General features: G+C 44.0%; 1 protein-coding gene across 7 annotated transcripts in view; it reads right to left on the reverse strand.

The window, feature by feature from the left end:
- The window catches only part of BEND3 (BEN domain containing 3), a 65967-nt gene that overhangs the window by 14125 nt on the left and 35125 nt on the right, over nt 1-16717 (reverse strand). Inside the window, exons 1-3 of one of the 7 annotated variants that reach the window (XM_073336923.1) lie at nt 11056-11435; nt 8577-8997; nt 1079-1858 (exon numbers count right to left, since the gene is read on the reverse strand). The exons of 3 other annotated variants lie outside the window; for them this stretch is intronic. The gene's annotated coding sequence lies outside the window, so the exon portion shown is untranslated. Of the gene's footprint in view, nt 1-1078; nt 1859-8576; nt 8998-10643; nt 10663-11055; nt 11436-11825; nt 11844-16717 lie in introns of those variants that run through there. 3 more of the 7 variants (XM_073336928.1, XM_073336920.1, XM_073336927.1) reach the window with 3 other exon arrangements.

Below are 16717 nucleotides of genomic sequence, written 5' to 3' on the forward strand. Positions count from 1 at the left end.
CAAATTGACAGGTTTCAGAGTAGCAGCTGTGTTAGTCTGTATCTGTAAAAAGAAACGGAGTACCTGTGGCACCTTAGAGACTAACAAATTTATTAGATCATAAGCATCCGATGAAGTGAGCTGTAGCTCACGAAAGCTTATGCTCTAATAAATTTGTTAGTCTCTAAGATGCCACAAGTACTCCTTTTCTTTTTAATCAAATTGAGAAATCCATCTGAGAGGGTAAGTGAGCTCCTGGTTGTTGATTCTCATTGCACTGAGTGTATGAAGGGGTTGAAATGTTGCCTGATCTGTCTTGTTTCAATATAAAATTAAATCTCTCTCCCTCACCCTTTTGTCTCTAAAAGAGTAACTAGTTCTAGAGAAGAATAAACAGATGCAGGGCAGAAAACACTAGTACTGAAGTACTTATGTAACGTGGCCTGGGAATTTGGGTTTGTAGCCATGACTACCAGAGATGGGAACTCAGGGCCATCCACCCTTAGCTACAGTATCTTGCTGGGAAAAGGATCAGAGCTGCAGCTTGTGTTCTCGTTTCCTGGGAAACTGGGTTTGGGAGCATGATAGACAATAGCCATTTCGCATACCAAATACCCACAACAAGAAAACCATACTCTACACTAATGGCCAAATCCTGCTGCTACTGAGATCAACAGGAGTTTTGCAGTAGACTTCAGTGGTATCAGGATTTAGGTGAAATTGCTTGTTAAATTTAATTTGTAATTACCTAGCCATTTTGAGTTAAAACAAACAAAAAAGCATCGGAAACTGGTAAACTTAAATTTTTAGGGTTTTTGCTTGTTTGAACACATTTAAAACAATAACTTGGTTCAGGCATTGAAAATGTTTGCTCTTGGTTAAAACGCATTTATTCCTGGGTTTACACGTTGCGTGCAAAGTTTCATTCTGGAGAATTTTTATTTATAAATGTCTAAAAAATAAGCCTATAATAGAAATACTAACACAGTGTTACCCAAAGAACCCACTATTAGCATAAAGGAAATTATTCAGAAAGACAATCAATTCTTACACCTGTGATCATGGGTTTGCATGCTGAAAATGAAGCAAGTATACTTACTCTTGATCTTTCCTCAAATTTGCACCCAAAAGTGCCCCTTATTAAAGGCATCTGCAGTTTTGTTTCTATTGGAGTCCCTAGCTCAAGTTATCCATTCAAAGAGAAACTCGAAGAGGTGCAATATTCAGATAGATTCAATGTTCAAGGAAGAAGAGGCAGAGCAGTCTCACCATTTGACAGTGGACTCCATCCCCAGGATGTAAGCAATAAGTCATTGAAAAGGATTTCCTAATGCCTGCATCAGAACCTTCTGTTTGAAAACAATTTGCAGCATTTACTTTAATGTAATTAATGTTTAACTCATAAACAACTAAACATTTTACTGACATTATAGCACGTGCCCACACTTTTACAACTAACATAATGCTTCTCTTGGCACTATGCGTTGGTGAAAGTGGCATCATGTAAAGTATGTATACTGCTTTGCACTGTTCCTGTGAGATGCCACTGTTTGTGTAGGCGTTCACATACGAAGAGACAAACGTTCCTTTTTACTAAGCTTGCTATTTCAGTCTTCAAGACTAAGACATATTTCAAAATGTTCAGATTTCTGAAAAGACTTAGCCACACAAGTTAAAAAAAAAGTTTCCATTCTTCTGATTGAGATAGTCTGTAGATGTTTAAATAGTTTTATCCACTTGTCTCGGGGAAAAAAATTTCTTGCATCTTAAACATGGATATGAAATAAATCAGTACTTTTCAAACTGGTCTGTGAAACACTTGTCCACAGAAAATGGTCTGGTCATATGGCACTGGGTCTCCTTGCTTCCAGCTGCTAAACTGCATTAAAATAAGTTAAATATGCACTAAGTACCTTTGTAATGTTACTTTCGCATTTGAAAACATGTCTCCTTGGTGTAATGCAGTTGATGCTATGGGGCTAAAAATACATTCAGAATTTGCTTTGCTATTTGCTCCCCTGTAATGTTAAAAGAGAAATTATGCAATGAAGAATAGAAGTGGTTCAAGAGACAAGCTATTAAGATGTCCATTCTATGAAAAATGTCAGAAATAAACGTAAGTCTCAAACACTCAACAGTTTGGTATGATATTTTCATAAAACATTACAGAGAAGCAACAGCAAAGCAAGTTCTGAATGTATTTTAGCCCCATAGCATCAACTGCTTTACAGCCAAGGAGACATATTCACTGTCAGGTACCTTCAATTTTATGAAAAAATAATCCTCTGGAGAGAAAGTGCTTACATGCATTCTTAGAATCACAGAACTTACCGATGTTATAGACCTAGCCTTGATGCCTTCTATATGTATGCTACATCACTACCTCAAACACTTCCTTCTCACTTCCTCATGACACCTTTAATATGTAAGTCAGTAACTATTTAAAGATGTATATATTCAGTTTACCCACCAGGATGTACAAGCCTAACCTGAATAATCATGTGATCATACTGCCTCTTGTCACTCCAGCCCTTATCCATTGTTTGCTGTTCCCATGTGTTAGCACTTCAAAGCAGTAACCAGGTCTATCTGTACTGTAAAGTGCCTAACATATCTGAGAGTGTTGTAAAATTAGTAACACAACCATCTGTAAAGTCACATAGAACATCTTCCTGCCAATACAAGATCAAGACTGTTCTGTCCCAAAATTCATTCTTTAAGAGTTCCGTAGTTTAAAAGGCACATGCAGGGTGTGATTTTTGTATTATATTAAAACACAGAACAACCATTTATTCTACCAGTTAAAAACATTATCTGTATCTATACTAATATATACAAGACTTCATGTTTCTAGTTTTCTAGAAAAGGTTTGATCCTGACAATTAAAATCCTCGCATCTGACTGTATTGTTTAGCTCACAAACGCATGTTAAGTGCATATTTATTTTTCCTTCAATGCAGATCATACCACAAACATTTGACTAATATCTGCAGCAGTTCATATTTCCCTAATTCCATATTAACTGTAAAAACATGATATAAAACCCCTGCTTTCATATATTACTTTACGGTATGAATGATTTGTGCCTCTGATGGCCTCATGGTGGTACACCACTTTATGTTTTTCAGTGAAAGCTGCCCTAAGTATTATGTCTCTGATTTTAGCTTCACTTGTGTCTGAAGAGGTTGAGTCTCTATTTTTTCAATCAAAGGGTGGGATGTACCAGTATATTTCAGTGATAATAAGGATTCTTGAAAATTATTTAAAAAAATTATCCACCTTACTTGTTTTAAGAAGAGGGGAGAAAACATTCTCTTTTCAAAGGATCAGATAATGTACTGGGGCTTAATTAGTGGTTGGTGCTTAAATTCCGCAGATCTGATATACTAAAGAATTTCTGTTTCCCTCCTTTACCTCCACTATCCCTGTAGCAGTTTTATCAGAACATCACAAGAAGAGTGTTGTACTAGATATTTATTTTAGAGAACTGACACCTGGAACACCAGCAAACCAAAATTCTTGTGTAAATATTAATGTTCAGTGACGGTTAATGTTTATATTGCAGCTGTATGAAAACTTTTGTGTATTCACAAGAACCCTGTATATTTAGTCCAAATCTGTTGCTTTTCTGCAAAGACTGTATGAATCAGAACACGCATTTAATATGCAAAACCTCTTTTTACTGGAAGATTAGTAATTCCCTTAAGATACTTTATCTTACCTTCTGTTTAAAGAGGTTGCTAGTTTTCTCTTATCTTTTTGCAGGTATACGTAGGAACTAAAGTTACTGTTATGACTAACTTGCAGATAAATTTCACATATGGGTTATTCATTAAAGGCCAAGTTCCTCAACTTCTGTAAACAGTCGTGGCTCAATGGAAGTCAATAGAGTTATGAAATTTTACACTAGCAGAAGAGCTGGTCCTCATAAACGTTAAGTCCTTGTTCCATTGAAAATAGTCAGAGCATATGCTGTTGACTTCAGTGGAACCTTAACTTGGCCATAAACATTTTCATATTTAAATATTTCCTTAAATAAAAACCTACTATGAACAGATTTCTTCTGATTTTTTGAATTTTAATGACTATATATATTTTAATTTAAACATTTCTCTACTGTTGGAAACTCAAAGCAAAGCAGCATTGTAATTGTCTGCATGACATCCAACATGAGAAATTGACTACAAAGGTTTCAGAGTAGTAGCCATGTTAGTCTGTATCCACAAAAAAGAACAGGAGTACTTGTGGCACCTTAGAGACTAACACATTTATTTGAACATAAGCTTTTGCGAGCTACATGCATCCGATGAAGTGAGCTGTAGCTCACGAAAGCTTATGCTCAAATCAATTTGTTAGTCTCTAAGGAGCCATAAGTACTCCTTTTCTTTTGATTATAAAGGGTTATTGTATTTGATTGTTATTTGATTATAAAGGGTTATAAAGGACAGGCAGGGCAGAAAAGGTGGGGGAGTAGCACTGTATGTAAGGGAGCAGTATGACTGCTCAGAGCTCCGGTACGAAACTGCAGAAAAACCTGAGTGTCTCTGGATTAAGTTTAGAAGTGTGTGCAACAAGAGTGATGTAGTGGTGGGAGTCTGCTATAGACCACCGGACCAGGGGGATGAGGTGGATGAGGCTTTCTTCCGGCAGCTCACGGAAGCTACTAGATCGCATGCCCTGATTCTCATGGGTGACTTTAATTTTCCTGATATCTGCTGGGAGAGCAATACAGCGGTGCATAGACAATCCAGGAAGTTTTTGGAAAGCGTAGGGGACAATTTCCTGGCGCAAGTGCTAGAGGAGCCAACTAGGGGGGGTGCTTTTCTTGACCTGCTGCTCACAAACCGGGTAGAATTAGTGGGGGAAGCAAAAGTGGATGGGAATCTGGGAGGCAGTGACCATGAGTTGGTTGAGTTCAGGATCCTGACGCAGGGAACAAAGGTAAGCAGCAGGATACGGACCCTGGACTTCAGGAAAGCAGACTTCGACTCCCTCAGGGAACGGATGGCCAGGATCCCCTGGGGGACTAACTTGAAGGGGAAAGGAGTCCAGGAGAGCTGGCTGTATTTCAAGGAATCCCTGTTGAGGTTACAGGGACAAACCATCCCGATGAGTCGAAAGAATAGTAAATATGGCAGGCGACCAACTTGGCTTAATGGTGAAATCCTAGCGGATCTTAAACATAAAAAAGAAGCTTACAAGAAGTGGAAGGTTGGACATATGACCAGGGAAGAGTATAAAAATATTGCTCGGGCATGTAGGAATGTTATCAGGAGGGCCAAATCGCACCTGGAGCTGCAGCTAGCCAGAGATGTCAAGAGTAACAAGAAGGGTTTCTTCAGGTATGTTGGCAACAAGAAGAAAGCCAAGGAATGTGTGGGCCCCTTACTGAATGAGGGAGGCAACCTAGTGACAGAGGATGTGGAAAAAGCTAATGTACTCAATGCTTTTTTTGCCTCTGTTTTCACTAACAAGGTCAGCTCTCAGACTGCTGCGCTGGGCATCACAAAATGCGGAAGAGATGGCCAGCCCTCTGTGGAGATAGAGGCGGTTAGGGACTATTTAGAAAAGCTGGACATGCACAAGTCCATGGGGCCGGACGAGTTGCATCCGAGAGTGCTGAAGGAATTGGCGGCTGTGATTGCAGAGCCACTGGCCATTATCTTTGAAAACTCGTGGCGAACCGGGGAAGTCCCGGATGACTGGAAAAAGGCTAATGTAGTGCCAATCTTTAAAAAAGGGAAGAAGGAAGATCCTGGGAACTACAGGCCAGTCAGCCTCACCTCAGTTCCTGGAAAAATCATGGAGCAGGTCCTCAAAGAATCAATCCTGAAGCACTTGCATGAGAGGAAAGTGATCAGGAACAGCCAGCATGGATTCACCAAGGGAAGGTCATGCCTGACTAATCTAATCACCTTTTATGATGAGATTACTGGTTCTGTGGATGAAGGGAAAGCAGTGGATGTATTGTTTCTTGACTTTAGCAAAGCTTTTGACACGGTCTCCCATAGTATTCTTGTCACCAAGTTAAGGAAGTATGGGCTGGATGAATGCACTATAAGATGGGTAGAAAGCTGGCTAGATTGTCGGGCTCAACGGGTAGTGATCAATGGCTCCATGTCTAGTTGGCAGCCGGTATCAAGTGGAGTGCCCCAAGGGTCGGTCCTGGGGCCGGTTTTATTTAATATCTTCATAAATGATCTGGAGGATGGTGTGGATTGCACTCTCAGCAAATTTGCAGATGATACTAAACTGGGAGGAGTGGTAGATACGCTGGAGGGGAGGGATAGGATACAGAAGGACCTAGACCAATTGGAAGATTGGGCCAAAAGGAATCTGATGAGGTTCAATAAGGATAAGTGCAGGGTCCTGCACTTAGGACGGAAGAACCCAATGCACAGCTACAGACTAGGGACCGAATGGCTAGGCAGCAGTTCTGCGGAAAAGGACCTAGGGGTGACAGTGGACGAGAAGCTGGATATGAGTCATCAGTGTGCCCTTGTTGCCAAGAAGGCCAATGGCATTTTGGGATGTATAAGTAGGGGCATAGCGAGCAGATCGAGGGACGTGATCGTTCCCCTCTATTCGACATTGGTGAGGCCTCATCTGGAGTACTGTGTCCAGTTTTGGGCCCCACACTTCAAGAAGGATGTGGATAAATTGGAGAGAGTCCAGCGAAGGGCAACAAAAATTATTAGGGGACTGGAACACATGAGTTATGAGGAGAGGCTGAGGGAGCTGGGATTGTTTAGCCTGCAGAAGAGAAGAATGAGGGGGGATTTGATAGCTGCTTTCAACTACCTGAAAGGGGGTTCCAAAGAGGATGGCTCTAGACTGTTCTCAATGGTAGCAGATGACAGAACGAGGAGTAATGGTCTCAAGTTGCAGTGGGGGAGGTTTAGATTGGATATTAGGAAAAACTTTTTCACTAAGAGGGTGGTGAAACACTGGAATGCGTTACCTAGGGAGGTGGTAGAATCTCCTTCCTTAGAGGTTTTTAAGGTCAGGCTTGACAAAGCCCTGGCTGGGATGATTTAACTGGGAATTGGTCCTGCTTTGAGCAGGGGGTTGGACTAGATGACCTTCTGGGGTCCCTTCCAACCCTGATATTCTATGATTCTATGATTGTCAGCATATTACACTTCTGGCTGAAATGTCTTCATCTGCTAGTGTTACAAGTAACACTTAAAATGATTATACCAGAAGGAAACAAAAAAAATATTTATTTTGTATGCTTTGTACATTTGACAGCACTTTGTACATAGTCAGTGTCTCCTGAAGTTTGTGTTGGTCTTTCTGGAGGGGGGAAAAACATCCCCACCTATGTATGGAAATATGGCTGTGAAATTACTTTAAAAGGCAAGAGCTTTCAAGGGCAGGTCTGGTACTTGAAACTACTAGTAAATTATTAAAAATGAATTAAAAGATTTTAAGATGAAACAAACTTGAAACAAACCAGTACAGCTTCACTGCCAAAGCTGAGCAAACTGCATGTAAGCAGACTACATAAAAGTACACTAAAACAGATGTTTACAGTTCTATCACTTTTAATAATCCAAGACGTTACTAATAATCCAATGTTGGATTTTTTTAAAATTATTTTGAATATCTAAAAGTGCTACTTAAAATTAAATGTCTTGGACAACATATTGCATATTACAAACTTATTCCACTATTAGAACATTAAGTACACGATAAAAGCTTTTAACTCAAAACCTCTTTTGTTTTAAAACACTGGGAGACAAAATTGAAGTGTTAACCTCATGGACAAAAAGTGTATCAATACTTTCCGTAGATTAAAACCCTCGTTTGCTGTCCGGTGGAATACTGGCAGCCTCACGGCTCCACTGAAGATGGTCTCTAATAGTGGCATCTTGCCAATAGGACTTATAGGGCATGCTCTCAAATTGTTTTTATTTTTAGTTACATCTACTGATGCAGTTAAAAAAAAAAACAAAACGGTCCTCTCAACTAGTGAAATTTTCCCCACAAGTTACATTGCCTCTTTCTAAAATGTTGTCAAATGACAACTTCATCTTCAAGCGTTCAATACACTAGACATATTTATTTCCAGCAACATGCTAATCACAATTTGGCTTTTCATTTAGGTGCTTTTTCTGAGAAAAGCAGCAAGATTCTTTTAGACAAGGTGTCTCCAATTTTATTTTAATCTGTTTTGAACCTCGGTATTCCTGCTTCCCTGATAAAAGGAGCTGTGGTGTCTTCTTCAAACTATATTTAATTGTCCTCTTTTTTACCCACTGGACTTGCCTATGCTATCAAAATGACCTGTTAATGACATGGGTAAACAGCTAGGCCAGTGCTCAACATAGTTTAATTAGACAAGAACAAATGATGTTCAGCACCACTGCAGGAACAGCAGTTACAAAGGTGTTAATGGCACCAGTTGCATCAGAAAGTTTCCAGCACTGTATTGGACAGTTTATTCTACTTTAAAAACATCTTGGTTTTACACTTTTAAAACCAAGATATTTGTGCAATATATACAATACATGAAAAAAATATGATCGCATGTTGCAAAACAGACATATGTCAGCACATATTCACTCAGACAAATTCAGAGTCAACTATCCAACCTGAGAAGCTGGGTCAGGCACTAGGTAGATGTGTGGAGAGGAATGAGAACAAGATAAATCATCTGCCCTGGTCCTTATTTCTTCACCCCAAAGAGGGTGGTGGTGGAGGAGAAGAAGAGTGTGATCCATGTAGTAGCAGATTCTCTAGCCACATTTCCATCATATTACAGACCTGGAGCAAGATCATCAGCTGCTTTAAGTCAACATAGCACTGTTGGCTTCAATGGAGCTACACCAGCTCAGGTACTGTCCCTGGATCTCTGCTTCTTCCAGGGGATGAAGTTTCCATTCTATTGCTAAAGAGTTCTAAGTGGTCATTGAGAAGATGACTAGATTTGCCCTGCAGAGCACAATTACAAATAGAGCCCTGCACAGATACAAAATGTGTATCCACATCTGATCCACAATCCTCAAAAATGATCTGCAGATATAAAGCGATATCCGTGGATTTGTAGAGGTCTAATTATGAAAATACATTCATAGTATTTATCAGCAATGATACAGAACCTAAATAAATCAATATACATGTTGAGTCCTTGAAATCTAGTAGCATTCATGACTGTCAGCATGTTAGCACCTAATTTAGTTGGTGCAAAACAGCTCAAAGAAACAAAATATTATTTGTATGGATTTTACATTTACTATTGTCATTCTGGTAATAATGTGGTGGGTCCTATCCACACACAGAAGAAACAGACCTTGACACGAACAATTTAAAACAGTAAACATACAGAGGATGATGGAGAGGGATTAAATAAAATATTTTAAGCGTTTTACTGAATTTGACGTTTTCAAATAATTATCAGCAACCCGCAACTCCTTCTTGATCCCGTTAAATGTAGCTGGTTAATTTATTGCAGGCACTACCATAAAAATGGGTCCTGAGAAGAAATTTGAAGGAGAGGGTAGATAGACTAGGGCAGTGGTTCTCAAAGCCGGTCTGCTTCTTGTTTAGGGAAAGCTGCTGGCAGGCGGGCCAGTTGTTTACCTGCTGCGTCCATAGGTTTGGCAGATCGCGCTCCCACTGGCAGCGGTTCGCCACTCCAAGCCAATAGGGGCTGCGGGAAGCGGTGCAGGCTGAGCGATATGCTGGCCACCCTTCCCGCAGCCCCCATTGGCCTGGAGCAGCGAACCGTGGCCGGTGGGAGCCGTGATCTGCCGAACCTGCAGACGCAGCAGGTAAACAAACCACCCCCCGCCAGGGGCTTTCCCTGAACAAGTGGCGGACCGGCTTTGAGAACCACTCAGCTAGGGGGCTTGGTCTATCTACATTGACACAGTGGCCAGTCTCCGGGGTATGAAAAACCCACACCCTGGAGCGCAGCTACAGCACCCTAACCCTGGGGCAGAGGCAGCAAGATCAGTGGAGGAATTCTGTAGACCCAGCTCCCATCCCTCTGGGATGGGGGTTCCTACAACCGCAGGTAACCCTGTCCATCGCCGCAGCCTGCGTCTACACGAGGGGGTTATGCCGGCACATGCCCCGCAGCGCGCACAGGGGGCAGGGCCGCCTCCACACTGGGGATCAGCCTTAATTCCACCTGTTGGTGCTGCTCAGGGAGCCGCGCTGGGCCCCCCCCAGGTACGTGGGCAGCGCGGCTAGGATCGCCGGTGGGGCTCATGCTGCCTTGGAGCTGGGCAGGGGGCGGGAATCTGGACCGCTCCCCATCGCGGGCGAGGGAGGGCGCAGGACAAAGCGCAGAGCCCGAGGCGGGCGGACAGCGGCCGCCAGGCTGCAGAGAGTTGGCTCAGCGGGAGACGCCGGCTCGGGTCGCGGCTAGGGGCAGGGACGAGGCCGGGCACCCAGGAGGGAGCGGGCAGCCTGTGGCGGCGCGGCAGACGGCGAGCCAGGCCCGGCGGCGGGGGCCGGAGGCCGCAGGGGAGGGCGGGGGGTGAGTCCGGCCTGGCCCCGAGCGCAGGCCGGAGGGCGGGGCGGTACCTGCAGGGGCAGCCCCGGGTCTCCGGCCTGGGGAACCGGCTCCCTGCACGCGCCCATGGGGAGGGGAGGGGAGGGGAGGGGTGGGGGGAAGCTGCCCGCGCGAGGACTCCGGTTCCTCGGGGCTTCACCTCCCGCCATGTGCGCGCCGCCCCGCAGGGCGGGCTGTAGGGAAACCCCGCCCCGGGGCGGAGGCAGCGGCAGCCCCGTTCGTTCCCCCTGCGCACGCGGCGGTGAAAACCCACGACGAGCCCAGCGCGCGCGGCAGCGGCGGCGGCGGCTTCCGGTGCGACCGCTACCCGGGCGGATCTATATGTCCGGGGAAGGCGGGGTGACGGCGTGACCGTTCCACACCCCCTGCTCGAGCGATGGAGTCGCCCAGGCCGCCGCGCGCGCGGGCGCGCGCCACGAGCCATCGCGCTCTAGCCCTGTCCCGAGCGCCGTCAACAAAGGGCCCCGGGGGGCGGGGAGAAGCGGCCGGGGCCCGAGCGGGGCGCAGGGGCCGGGGGCAGCAAGGAGCGGGCCGGCCCCGGGGACACTCACCTGGGGTCGCGGCGGGGCCGGGAGCGGCGGCAGCGCTGGTGCCCAGGTTCCCCCCCGCTCTTTGTGTGCGAGGGTCCGCGCGCTGCGCTCTCGCGTGACGTGACGGGACCGTGTGTCATTTCCGCACAAGGACACAGCGCCCCGAGCCGCGGCCAGCGCCGCCCGCTCCCACTGGGGACCCCGCGCCCCGCCCGCACGCGGGCTCCTGCCTCGGGGGGGGGGGCACCGCCCGTGGAAACACCCGCCCCCGCGCGACGGCCGCCTCGTCTCCGCTGCCGGTAGCCCGGGGGAGCCGCCGATCCCTCCGGCCCCTGTGCAGGCGCGGGCGGCGGAGCGGCCAGGCAGGGGCCAAGCCGCTTCTCCCCGTCCGGAGCAAAGGGCAGCGACGCCGTTCGCGGCGGGTGGGGATCCACCAGCCCGGAGCGGGGCTGGCCGCCTGCCCCTGCCGGCCTCAGCCCGGGCCAGCCCCAGCGACAAAACCCGGCCCCTGGTCTGAAACGAGCCAGCGTCGGCGGGACCGAGCCCCGGCTACCGCGGGTGGGAGCCCGGGCGGGCCGGCCGGCCCCGGCTTGATGCACATGCCGTTAACAGGGGCACTAGTGGGCTAGGCAGCAGCTCTGGCCACAAACGGCGGGGTTGGCGCCTGGCTGCTGCGCACAGCTCCACGCTACTTGGCGTGCGGAAACTGCGCCCGAGCCTCCCCGGCGAAACCGCACGTCTCCCTCCCCGCCCCCCTGAACCGTCATTTGTAACCACTGTCCCCCACATACTCAGGCTGGGTGGATCGGCGGAGGCTCCCCCCTGCCCCCACTTCACACCTGACTCGTGAAGCCCGCGCTGCTGGCTGTTCGGTAACATGCTCATGCTCATCATCGGCGTGTTACGGGAGCAGCTAGAGGCCTCCTTTGTTAGGTACAGCACAAAGCCTCGGCTGCCCGCAGCCCCTACCCTAATTTACAGTCCAGTAAAACACCAACAAGCATTTTGATATGGTGCGGGCTCTACACTTTAAGGAAGTGACACTGCTCTGGGGTAATCCGTGAACATCACAATTGGATTGACTCAGTTTAAACACCGAAACCGGGTGAAAATGAACATTTGGATGAACTTGGTTCATTGACCGTATTCAAAGATCACGGTCACTTTCATGCCTCCTATTTTAAGAAGTAAGAATGGATATACTTAGCTTGGCACAGAACATGCGATTAAAATATTTAAGTAAGCGCCTCTGCCAAAGTCATAGTAACTGTGACTAACATCCAGATCCAATTATGACTGTTTGAACAATCCATAAGAAAAATATGAAGAGATTCATACAGGGCTGCATCGGCTCTGAACTTAATGATGACATTCGTATATAATACATTATAGACACAGCCAAAGCCCACAAAAATCGCATTTCGGACAAGTTGTCGTGAAAGGAAATCACCTAGTTAAAGAAACCAGTTTTAACGATGCCTTGACATTAGATAAAAGCTACACTTAGTATGCCTCACTTCTATGGAGAACCTCAGAGAACAGGTATTTTCTGAATTTTCTACTGCCAGTTTAGAAAGGCTATTCATTTAGTTTCGGAGTGTGCAATTTCATTTAAAACACTTGATTATTTAAAAATATTTACATTTATTCACTTTATATGCTCTTTGGGTCACTTTCAAGCTGAAGTATTCAGCAGTTTAATCACTTAATACCTTCAAGCATTCGTCGTTTGAACTAGGATCTTTTCAGTTGCTTCAGCTTTGGTCGGAAGGGGGCTGCAATGACTTACAGTTAATGGAAATCACATCGTTTCTATGTTAAGTACATGGGTATATTATAATTTTTCCCGAACTTAACTACACATTGCCAGGAATCCTAACTTTTTTTTAAAAAAGTATTGACAAAAGAGACATTTGCAGTATCTTAGAACATGTCCGATATTACTCCAGCAAGTCTTACTATTCCTTGCTATGGGGGGAGGGGAGGAGGGCAAATAATTTCCCACTGTCCAAAAAAAGTTCTCATTTAATGTGTGTAAAATACAAATTTCCAGCCCTGCAGAACTGTTAGCTATTTGAAGTAGATCGAAAGGGATGTCTTTGTGAAATACCTACCACTATTTAGTGACCCTTTGAAATTAGTAGTAAGATATCAAGCCTGACACCTTTTATATGTGTTTTCTTTAGATAGGAGAGGGTCTTTGGCCCTGTTGAGAGGAGTGGAAGGTGTCCTATGATGCTTATTAATAGGATTTTCCTTTTACTTAGCAGAGTGTGTTTCATTTTATGAAGTCATCATTTATATGGTTTGTCCTGTTCCCATAGAGCAGAATCAATGATGCCATGGATGTTACTTTATTATAAAAATACACATAAAACCTTAGCCATAGGCAATCATTTTTGTGATAAGATACATAGGGCAAGCAAAATTAAAGGCTACAAAACAGAAAGTGACAAAGTATAAGGAGTGCTTCATTAATCAGTAAAATCACAGGTAAAATACCTTGAGCACAGCAACTCCAGACTTAGAAGTTAAACCCAAAATTACAGTTTGTTTGTAATCTAGTGAAAAGAAATTTCAACATAAATCTAGTTTATTAAAAAAAAATCCTCTAAGTCAAACTACTCAGAATTCACTTAATCACTAAAATTAATACTTTCCGAAAGAATTAAGGCAATAATGTTCAGTTTTAAAGAACAGCCACATGCTAAGTGGTGGATCTAAGGAGTAAAATAGTTACTAAATATATTGCCCCTCTTAATGACATATTTAGATTTTTGAACACTTAAAACAAAGTAACAGATTTTTGGGGCTTGCTTGTAAAGTATTTCTTCGAGATTTCTTTCCTGCAATTGCACAACTCTGCCAAAATCTCTTGCAGCTCAAGCTGCTGGCAGATTTACAGTGACAGATTCTATGAATAATCACAACAGATAATAAAGAGGGAAAAAAAGCAACAAAACCCTTCAAATTAACTATTTACAGGCTACTATTTATAGGAGCCCCTGAAGCACAGATTACCTGTGAGCTCATCTCATAAATCACTAGACTGTAGGATACATTGTCAACAAGACAAATTCCCTACAGTGGACCCAGTTCTAAACAGTGGTTCAAGATAAAGAGCAGTTCCAGAGAACTTTATTCAGGGTCTTATTTTTACTGTACTGTATTATCACAATAAACTAGGCCAAGTCTTGTGTGATTTATCTTCTTTCAGTACTGTACAGCTAAGTGAACATGCTTTTAAAGGGTTAAATGTTTTAACACCTGCCACAGCTGTTAAGCAGTGTTGTAGCCTCAGTCTGATTTTACTTGAATGCTTTACATGCTGGGATTTAGTAAAGGGAAAGAGACGGGAAAAAGCCAAGCAGTGCAATCCCAAACTCAATTTCAAAGCCCTTGAGAAAATGCTTGCCAATTTGAATTCCATCTCATTTCTACTCTATGGTCGTGGCCAGAGGCACTGCAGCTACTGGGGGACCCACACCCAGGAGGAGACCTGAAGGCCTCAGCTAGGTATTCAGGACCATGATCATGTTGTTGCAGAAACACTAAGCACGCTGTCTCCAGGCAGTGCAGATAGCAAGTTTAGATTCACTTCCCAGCCAGTCAAGTCCCGTTTTTTTTCCACCATCTGAACATGTGCTACACAAGTCATTTATTCAGATGTGCACTTTTTTGTTTCATGCCTTTGGCTCAAAAGCCACTCTGTGACACTATGGCACACTCTGGAAAATTCCAATTCAGCATTGGGAAAAAAATCCATCCTGCTATTTCATACAAGTGAACTTTAAAGGAAAACTCATTATCAAGGTTACATGTAAACAATGCAGCACTTGTCACTTGACCCAACTGAAACTAGGTTACATATGTAAAGATGTGAACAAAAACTGTTGTAATCTAGTAAGTAGTTTAATATTTGCTCAAAGTGGCTTGAAGGTAGAAAGCATCCCTATCCAAAAGTCCTGAAGAATTTAATAAGAATGAAACTAATACAGTTCTATACAAATTTACTCTAAAAAACTATTAGGAGCCAGATTCTACCCTAAGCTATGCCCCCTTTATGCCAGTCCCCTGGCAGGAGGGATCCATAGGTCAATAAATGTGTCCAGGAGGAATTTTTCTGCGGGCAGTTCTCCCACATGAGTACAGAACCAGTGTAGCTAGCTGGCTTTCACACTGTAGGTGGGAGAAAGGTGGCATGATTGGAGCATTGCAGTACTATACCAGGCTTTTGAAGCCATAGCAAGATAACAGTTCAGAGCAGCCATGAGGCTGCTTTAACCATACTAGGGGCTGGGCTGGGCTGGTGCAAAAATGGGGAGTCAAAATGGCTCTTTTGAGGTCTCTTCACTCAGCTGTGCCTCACACATATTTGGCACAGGTGAGACTCTATCCAAAGAGTTTAATATAGATTTTTACATAGAGGTTTGTGAGCTGTCCTACAGAACTCCATAACAGGGATGTAACTCTTTATCAAATCCTACAGGAAGGTTAAGAAATCCTATAGAACACTAGAGATTAAAAAGGGGACCTCCAGAAATAAAAGCTTATCTAGCTAAGAACTGTAACAGATTCACATCCTCTGTGGATCAGGCAAAGAGAGTCATATGTACACATACTCAATTGGTCACATAACCAATAACTATAATTGACACAAGAAACTTAAGAACGGCCATACTGGGTCAGACCAATGGTCCATCTATCCCAGTATTCTGTCTTTCGACAGTGGCCAATGCCAGGTGCTTCAGAGGGAATGAACAGAACAGGAATCATCAAGTGATCCATCCCGTGTCACCCATTCCCATCTTCTGGCAAAAGAGGCTAGGGACACTTCAGAGCATGGTTTTGCATCCCTGCCCATCTTGGCTAATAGTCATTGATGGACCTATACTCCATGAACTTACCTAGTTCTTTTTTTAATCCTGTTACAGTCTTGACCTTCACATCCTCTGTCAAAGAATTCCATAGGTTGACTGTGCATTGTATGAATACTTCCTTTTGTTTTAAACCTGTTGACTCTTAATTTCATTTGCTGACCCCTAGTTCTTGTGTTATGAATAAAAACCACTTCCTTATTTACTTTTCTCCACCCGTCATGATTTTATAGACCTCTATCATGCCCCACCCTTAGCTGTCTCTTTTCCAAGATGAAAAGTCCCAGTCTTACTAATCTCTCCTAATATGGAATCTGCTCCATACCCCTAATAATTTTTGTTCCCTTTTCCTGTACCTTTTCCAATTCCAAATTATCTTTTTTGAGATGAGGCAACCAGATCTACAGGCAGTATTCAAGATGTGAGCGTACCATGGATTTATATAGAGGCAATATGATATTTTCTGTCTTATCTATCCCTTTCCTAATCATTCCTAAAATTCTGTTTGCTTTTTTTGACTGCTGCTGGACATTGAGTGGATGTTTTCGGAGAACTATCCACAATGACTCCAAGATCCTTTTCTTGAGTGGTAACAGCTAATTTAGACCCCATCATTTTATATGTATAGTGGGATTATGTTTACTTTGCATTTATCAACATTGAATTTCGTCTGCCATTTTGTTGCCCAGTCACTCAGTTTTGTGAGATCTCTTTGTAACTCTTTGCAGTCTGCTTTGGACTTAACTATCTTGAGTAGTTTTGTATAATCTGCAAATTGTGCCACTTCACTGTTTGCCCCTTTTTCC

This window comes from Lepidochelys kempii, chromosome 3 (genome assembly GCF_965140265.1).
Source record: "Lepidochelys kempii isolate rLepKem1 chromosome 3, rLepKem1.hap2, whole genome shotgun sequence".
Classification (NCBI taxonomy): Eukaryota; Metazoa; Chordata; order Testudines; family Cheloniidae; genus Lepidochelys; species Lepidochelys kempii.